Here is a 7,944-nt window from a genome sequence, read left to right on the forward strand (position 1 = left end):
GGAATTGGAATCTGTTGAGGAATATAAATCTGTCTTGAATTGGAATTTCATTCAATATTCTGTTTGGTTAGCAGTAAATGAAATTTGAATCCAATTTTATATTTTGTTTGGTTGGCGGAAAATGGAATTTGAATAGTGTAAAATGACAGAACTACCCTTCTTGGTTTTTTCTTACTTTTACTTTATGTTATAATTATATGTAAAGATATATTATATAAATTATAAAAATAGTAAACGATGGTGGCGGCGGCTGCGATGGTGGCAGAAGCGACAGTGGTGGTGATGGCGGCAGTGTGTGGTGGTGACGAAGGTGGAAGTGGTGCTAGTAGTGACATCACTAATGTTGATGGTAGATTCAGTAGTGGTTGTGGCGGTGAGTGTTAGTGGCGGCGGTGGTGGAGGTGGATGTTGGTGGTGGCGGCGACGCTGGTGGTGGTGGTGGCAATAGAGGTGGTGGTGGTGATGATAGAGTAAGTAGTAACAACGGTAGTGGTAGGGTGGTGGTGTAGGTGGTAACGGAGGTTATAGGTAGTGGTAGTGGTGGTGGTGGTGACGGTGGTGGTGGTAGTGATGTCAGCGATGGTGATGGTGGTGGTGGTGATAATGGAAGCGGTGGTAGTGGTGGGTGGTGGTGGAAGTGGCGACAACATCAATGGTGATGGTTAGTGATGGTGGTGGTGTGTGGCAGAGGTGGTGGTGGTGGGTGGTAGTGGAGGTGGTGGGTAGTGGTGGCGAAGGTTGTGGTGGAGGTGGTCGCGAGTAGTGACGAAGATTTTTCATATTTAATGTTAAAAATGAAAAGGGTAATATGGTAATCTTCAACATTCCCACTTGAAGGAATTTGAATTTCCTCGTTTTTTAGATGGAATTTATTTTCCTTCAATGGAAGGAAAGTTGGACACATTTAAGAATCCAATTCCTTCTCAAAACTTGAACCAAACATAGGAAAGTGATGGAATTAAATTCCAATTCATTCCGATTCCAACAGATTCCAGCGAACCAAATGATCCCTTAGTGTTGGTGATATATTTATTCAATAAATAAGAGTTGTTAATTTCGATTAATCCATATGTATATTTTATTTGATTTTTATATTTGCTACCACTTGGGAAACTTAAAGAAACCACCCTTATATTTTAATATATTGATTAGCAATCAGTAAATAGTAGGTAAGTACCAGATAAGCAACATCGGCATGATCAAACATGTTACCTCCAACATGTTCTTCACCTTTACATAATCTTCACCTTTACATAAGGGAGCCATCGACACCATACGAGGCAAATCAAAATTAATCGCTTTGGTACATGGACAATCCTAAACAATCACCCATGGATTCGTTTCATCACATTAGGGCCGATTCAAATCGATTTGAGGCTCCAAGAAAATTAAAAAAAATTAGAGCCTTAAGAGTAATTTTTTGAAGTAAACCAGAGTGGAACCTCCGGATAAATTTTATTAATTAAAAATAATAATAATACAAAAGCAGTCTAGAAATACCCCAACTATTGAATTGAAAGGCCCCTAAGATAGGACCGGGAGCCAAACAATCACAACTAAAAAAAACAATTTTTTTTATATTTACGAGTTTTTTTAGAAGCAAAGTCATTAATAATAATATCAATATCAATATTGTCCGACGTATCTTTCTCGATGCATAACATGGCCAAACCATTCGGTCTTTATTGTGACGTTGATGATCTCAAAAAGTTTTTTTTAGATAACTTCAATTTTGAAAAACTTTTTTCTACTATGCTATAGTAACATGTAGAGTTCATAAGATTCGATAGACAATGAAAACATTTGGAAAACAGTCTTCTTCTTTAACAAACTCTAATATTTTAAATGCAGATATAAACATATTTGGTAAAGTAATCTCCAACACTTTGAGTTCCAAAAACAAATAATTTAAATCCACATCATAAGTTAGTTAATTTGAGAAATGAGTTTGCAAAATTAGTACAACATTTCTTAAGCTCAATTTCATCTAACGACTTCATTTTTTCTAATCATACAAAAAAAGGTAAAAAATAAAAATAAAAAAAATTTAAAAGTCGTTAATTGTTCAGATATACTTTCTAATAAAGAAATTGTCGTATAAACAATAATAAAATACTCAATTATAAAATATTTTGTAGACGAGTGTAATTCATCTTCATTATCATCAAATCGTCTTTTTATAATACTTCGACGTTTTATTGGAAAAGTATGATCAAAATCCATATCAAATGCAATGGCTTTAGCATTATCTATAATAACGACAAATCCTTCATTTCTATATTTCTTAAAAAAATGTTATTATACTTTTTAGTTGATTAATGGTGGTATCAGTACTAACAGATTTTGTTTGCAACTTTTTAGTTACCATGTTAGTATATAACAAATCAAATATCATACCACCAAATGGTCATACCAATTAAAAATTCTAAATTTTCGATAACACTAACTAATCATTTATGCTTTACTTTTTGATTTTGTGTCATCACACAATTTACATAATGTTATCAATCCTACACTTAGTTGAGGAGCTTGATATCCAATAACTTTTACACTTTTAATTATACTCTCCTAATATGTATTGCATAATAATTTGCAGTTAAATTTAGAACATTATTTAGTAATATTTTTCGCTTTTTAGGAGAACTAAAAATTATACAAATATGCATTGTAAAATTCCAAAAATAAACTTGAACACAAGAATGAGCTATATGACTAACTGTAAGGTTAAGACTATGAAAAACACACGACATATATAATGCTCTTGGATTAATTTTCAAGTATTTATTTTTGAACCCCTTGATGTTTACGTTTCATGTTAGAACCATTACCCTAACCTTGTGAGCTTAAATCATCAATATGAAGATCTAATGAGTTTAATGCATCTAATAACTCATTAAAAAGTCGTAAATCGAAAGTATCATCTAACTTCAAAAATTCCAAAAAGTATTCATCAATTTTTATTTTATTACTAAACATGTTCACACATCGAATAACTAGAGTCATTTGTTCTTGATAGCTAACATCGGGGGACAATCAAGAATCACAGAAAAATATTTTGTTTATTTAATAATATTGAGTATATATTATTAGCTAAAATACAAATTAATTCATTTCGAGTTCTTGGACCTAGATAATGATTATGAGTTTTTTGATTTTGTACATGTTAGACATGTTATTGCATTATATTATGTATATTTGTGTTCTCTTTTTTCGAGTTGAACTTTTAAGGCTCCAACAACAATTAGTCAAACAATATTACGTCAAAATTCAAGAACTAACAAGAACAATAGAACATATATCATAAATCAGATTTATCAAAATCAAAAAGTTACGGTAGGAATCTAAGAATTTTAGAAACTTACTTCAACAACCGGGATTGTTGATCTTCCACTAATGTTGAATCAATAATGGTTTTCCCGAATTTTTTTTTTTCAGGAAACCGTTTCCTCATATCAGTAGAAAGTGAAATTGTTTTTCAGAAAAAGAATATCAAAAATCGTTTTTCCAATAGATAGTTGCTTTTAAGTAGAAATCGTATTCCGAAAATCTATTTTTTTTCAGACGCTTTCCTTAGAATTGACAGAGAGTAGAAATCGTTTTCAATTTTTTCCCGGTAGATAGTTTTTCCTATTTGTTTTTTTGGATATCAGAATCAAGAACGTCTTCAGTTTACTATTGAGAAATCAAAATCGGAATCAAGAATGTTTTAAGAAATTGGATTGGAAGTTTCAATTTAAGAATCGAAGCAAATGAGAAATTCATATATCGTGTTGTAAGGTTGGTTACCGTTAGAGATTTCGATTTGCCACTACTTGCTACCAGTTAATACCAAACTTTTAGTAGATACATTTTTAATGGGCTCTAAAAATTTGTAGGCAATAAGTAAGCTTACCATGTATATCAATAATTAAGCTTACCATGTGACCAGGATTCAGAGCTGCGAATTTCCATACATCATCACCATCCGCTGCTTGAAAAGGTGAGTTGACGCCGCCGAGACCCATCACACTGGCGGCACTGCTTAGCTTGCCATTCGAGTGAAACCCAAAACATGTATCCATATTATTTTTGTGGCTATTTCTTCTTCTTTGGAATCAATTTTCTCTCTGTTAATTTCTGCAGACATTTTTTATGTTAAATTGAATCAATAAATGTGAGGATCGGAGTTCCTTTTAATAGCAAAAAATCATGCATGGTGAGATTTATGTTCAATTATTTAATTTCTGCCCATTGTTTACATATTTTCCGTAATTATATAAATAACAAAGTAAAAAATAAATGAGTTAAGTCGCTGGATATATTGGTATATATAGATCTCTAAATATTATTAAACAATCAAAACCCTTGATTATATTTCATTTATAGATTTTATCAATTTGCTTAAGTCACCAACAACTCAACCGTTTGTTTTGAACACTTATGCGGCTCTTTAACGATTTTAAAGTTTCCAAAATCAGAATCCGTTACCTAAAGTAACGAATTTTCTTAACCCTAATTCGGCTCCACCGTTCCATGAGACCGGCCATGCTTTCTCTGCCGACGAACTTTATCACTGAAGCTTCAAAAGTTGCATCGATCAACACTCGTGAAGTACTATTGCACATCAACTGATAATCGGCGACACCAATAACTTTTAGGTCTGTAAACTTTCCCTTGTCTGTGTTTCCAGTTCGTCTGATTTATATGGAATAGCAATTTCTTCTTCTTCTTTTGGTTGATTATAGTTCATATTGTTCTTTGATTTTCCTCCTTCAACTATCCATTGATTATGTTTTATTTCTAATTTCGGAGAAGTTGTTTTGATTTTGGGTCTTCCTCATGGCTGCTTGATGGTGGATGTGCACCTGTCAATTCGACTTAAAAAATGTTCAGCAACTTTGTGGCCCTCTATAACATTGCACTCAAAGTATGAACTGAAATGGAAATAGATAGTTACACAACCCCCAAAAAAAGAAATAAAAGTTGGATAATTTAATCTGAATTGTGCAAGCTTTTGATTTATACTTATAATGGATTGTAGTTGCCATTGTAATTTTTAAAGTTAACAACATCAGTCACTCTCGATTATGAACATAGTGTAACACCTGCATAAGATGTAATAACATTATCAGATGATCAAATACATTCAGAAACAAGCCCACGAGACACACTGAATCAGATTTTATAGTAAAACCCGTCAATGAAAAGTAAAGAAGAAAATACAAATATATTCATATTGTTGTTTTGATGTCTGTATGTAAAGAATTGTTTTTTATTTCTTATTGTGTGCAGATTTTTCTTTGTTTTTGATTTCTTATTGTGTGCAAAATTTTCTTTCAAGACACTTTAATTTTGGATTTGCTTCAGGGGCATTTCTTATTTGGATTTGCTTCAGGCTATTATTATTTATTACTACTCTTAAATCAATGAATTCGACAATTAATCAAAAAAACGGTATAATGTAAGATGTGATATACTTGCTTCATGAATGAAATTGAACAAAACATTTTTAACATTTCTATGATTTGTTAGTTTTTAACCATAATCTTTTATTTTTATGCATGCAGTCTTTTGTTTTCAAACCTTATTATCATAGAAGAGAAAAACAACAAGTACTCAAGAATATGAAACAGACTCGCACACAGGTATGTAAAAATTACGTATTTACCCTTAAAGTATGTGTTAACCAAGTGTTTTGTTGGAGGGTATTTTACAAAAAAAAAAAAAAAAAAAAAAAAGAAAAAACACTTCTCTTATACGTGTTGAGCAGGTGTTTTGTTGGAGGGTATTATAGGTATTTTTGTGTGTTGTTACATGTATAGGTTCAATAAACAAAAGCAGCAGCAGAGAAAGCTCAACAATTGTTAGGCAAGTGAGAAAAAATAAACAATGGGGAAACGGGTGGTTTGGTCATTATTGAAGCAGTTTATGGTAACCCTAAAGCAATTAAAAGCGCCAATAATCCAGAAGAGAAAAAAGATGAATATGAATTAGCTTCACAGATTGTGGATGTCACTTTACCTTTAAATTTTCTGGTCAATGATTCCGGTCAACTTAAGGTTCGTTTATCTTTTCATTTATTTAATTAATTAATTAACGTTATAAACTCTTCTTAATTTTTTGGTTCATGAAATCTAAAGGAATTGGAATTCATGATTCCATTCTATGGCGTGTTTGATTGCCAAATGAATAGAATTCAATTCCATTGGAATCGTTAAGCTTTTATGTGTGATGGGTTTCACCATTCTTGAGGGCTGTAGGAATTCAATTTCATTCTAATTTTTTTTATCAAAAGACCAAAGTACCCTCGTATGTATAATGAAAAACATAAATACAATTTACATATACCACGTAGATAATAACCAAATGTACATATACTTAGTATAGCAATGTACTTTTATTTATTGGTGTATTTAGTTCCTCTTTAAAAATGAAAAAAGTAATAAAATTTTACCCAATTTCCTCCGACATCATGCCACCATATGATATTAAACATAAAAAAATAGCAGTCATAAGCACATAATAACGTTAAAGTATTAATAATCTTGCTTCATTCACCTTCAAGATCCAACTCAGTGTTTTGAAAATGTCAAAAAAATTTAGAAGGGTGAGTGTCGTCACTTGCAGGTATAAATTAAGCACAATCACAATCAAACATCCACTAATGCTTTGGTTTAAAATAAACCTCTAATATGAGTTAGGTAAGAAACTATTTTTTAAAGATATATTTACATATAAAATATTAATAACTATATAGAGCATATAGACTAAAAATATAAAATAAAAACAGAAAGTACATGTTTATCTTCATATATCCTATCCTGTTTACTAAATTTTTTTATTTTATTTTCAGTTTGTTCTTGATCTAGGGTTTCTCCCAGCAGACCCCAAGAAGAACTGCTAAAACAATCACTGATCCTACCTGAACTGCCAAAGAAGAAGAATCCATAAAAAAACGATTAGTGCCATATGGATAAATTAGTTTTCCTGGTAGAGGTTGAGAGGTTGAGCAGATGAAATAATGGGGTTGAGAGGTTAAGAAGATATACTAAACCAAAATTGAATGAGTCGTGATATACTCTTGAAGTCATTGGAGATCAGCTTCCTTGAAGATGTATTTGTAATCCAAGCTGCGATTGAGGTTAATATGGAATCGATTGAAGCCCTTGTCAAATTTAATTTTGGATTAGGATTAAGAGTAGGAAAGGTTTGTGCTGAATTTGAGGGATTCAAATTCAAAAGAAATAAATTTCAATTTCAAAATAAAGAATGTTTACGTAGATTATAAAGGCTGAAGGGTATATTGGCTAATCCATATTGAAATTTTATGTAAGGAGGACATGCCATGTGGCCATTTGGCATTCTTTTATAACAAACTTTTAAAACCATTATTTTCTCATCCTTCATCCAAAGGACACATGCAGTGCATCTATTTTATAAAATAATTTTTGTGTTTCGATAGTACTATTAATTTTTTTGGTCAAATATTGTTGATCAAAGAGCGGTAAAAATTGTGAATTTTATGTTGGTTGGTCTAGAGAAGTTCTCTCCAAGCTATAGGCTCCAAATGACAAGCAAAAGTTAATTATTATCACTATCACGCAACTGATTTTTATACACAAGTAATCGAACTAAATAATTGAGATTGATCCCAAGTATTCAAAGGCATGCTATTTGTTTTTCATCTTGATTCCTCATTTCTTACAAAATCTAAGTTGTGAATGCATATTAGTGATGTTACTTTTTCTTGTTTAAATAATATGCATAGTTTTAGGGTTATTATCGGCGTGGTGATGCATATCTTATATATTGCATTGGGAAAGTTTCAAGAAGCACTCAAGGATTTTCAACAGGTTTGTATTGATTTCCATCATTTCATTAAGATTGTTAATGGTTTAAATATTTCTTACTTGACTATTGACACACATGGGTAGAAAATGTCTTGAATTGATTTTGTGAGTAAAA

The 7,944-nt window shown here is 31.5% G+C and overlaps 1 long non-coding RNA gene across 1 annotated transcript; it reads left to right on the top strand.

The window, feature by feature from the left end:
• The first annotated feature begins 4,377 nt into the window (after positions 1-4,377).
• On the top strand, positions 4,378-7,367 carry LOC145132996 (uncharacterized). The gene is made up of 4 exons (XR_013718332.1): positions 4,378-4,637; positions 5,547-5,624; positions 5,802-6,038; positions 6,833-7,367. It is a non-coding gene; the product is annotated as an uncharacterized LOC145132996 (long non-coding RNA).
• The last annotated feature ends 577 nt before the right edge of the window (positions 7,368-7,944 follow it).

This window comes from Lactuca virosa, chromosome 8 (genome assembly GCF_052849685.1).
Source record: "Lactuca virosa cultivar CGN04683 chromosome 8, Lactuca_virosa_CGN04683_v6, whole genome shotgun sequence".
Taxonomy (NCBI): domain Eukaryota; kingdom Viridiplantae; phylum Streptophyta; class Magnoliopsida; order Asterales; family Asteraceae; genus Lactuca; species Lactuca virosa.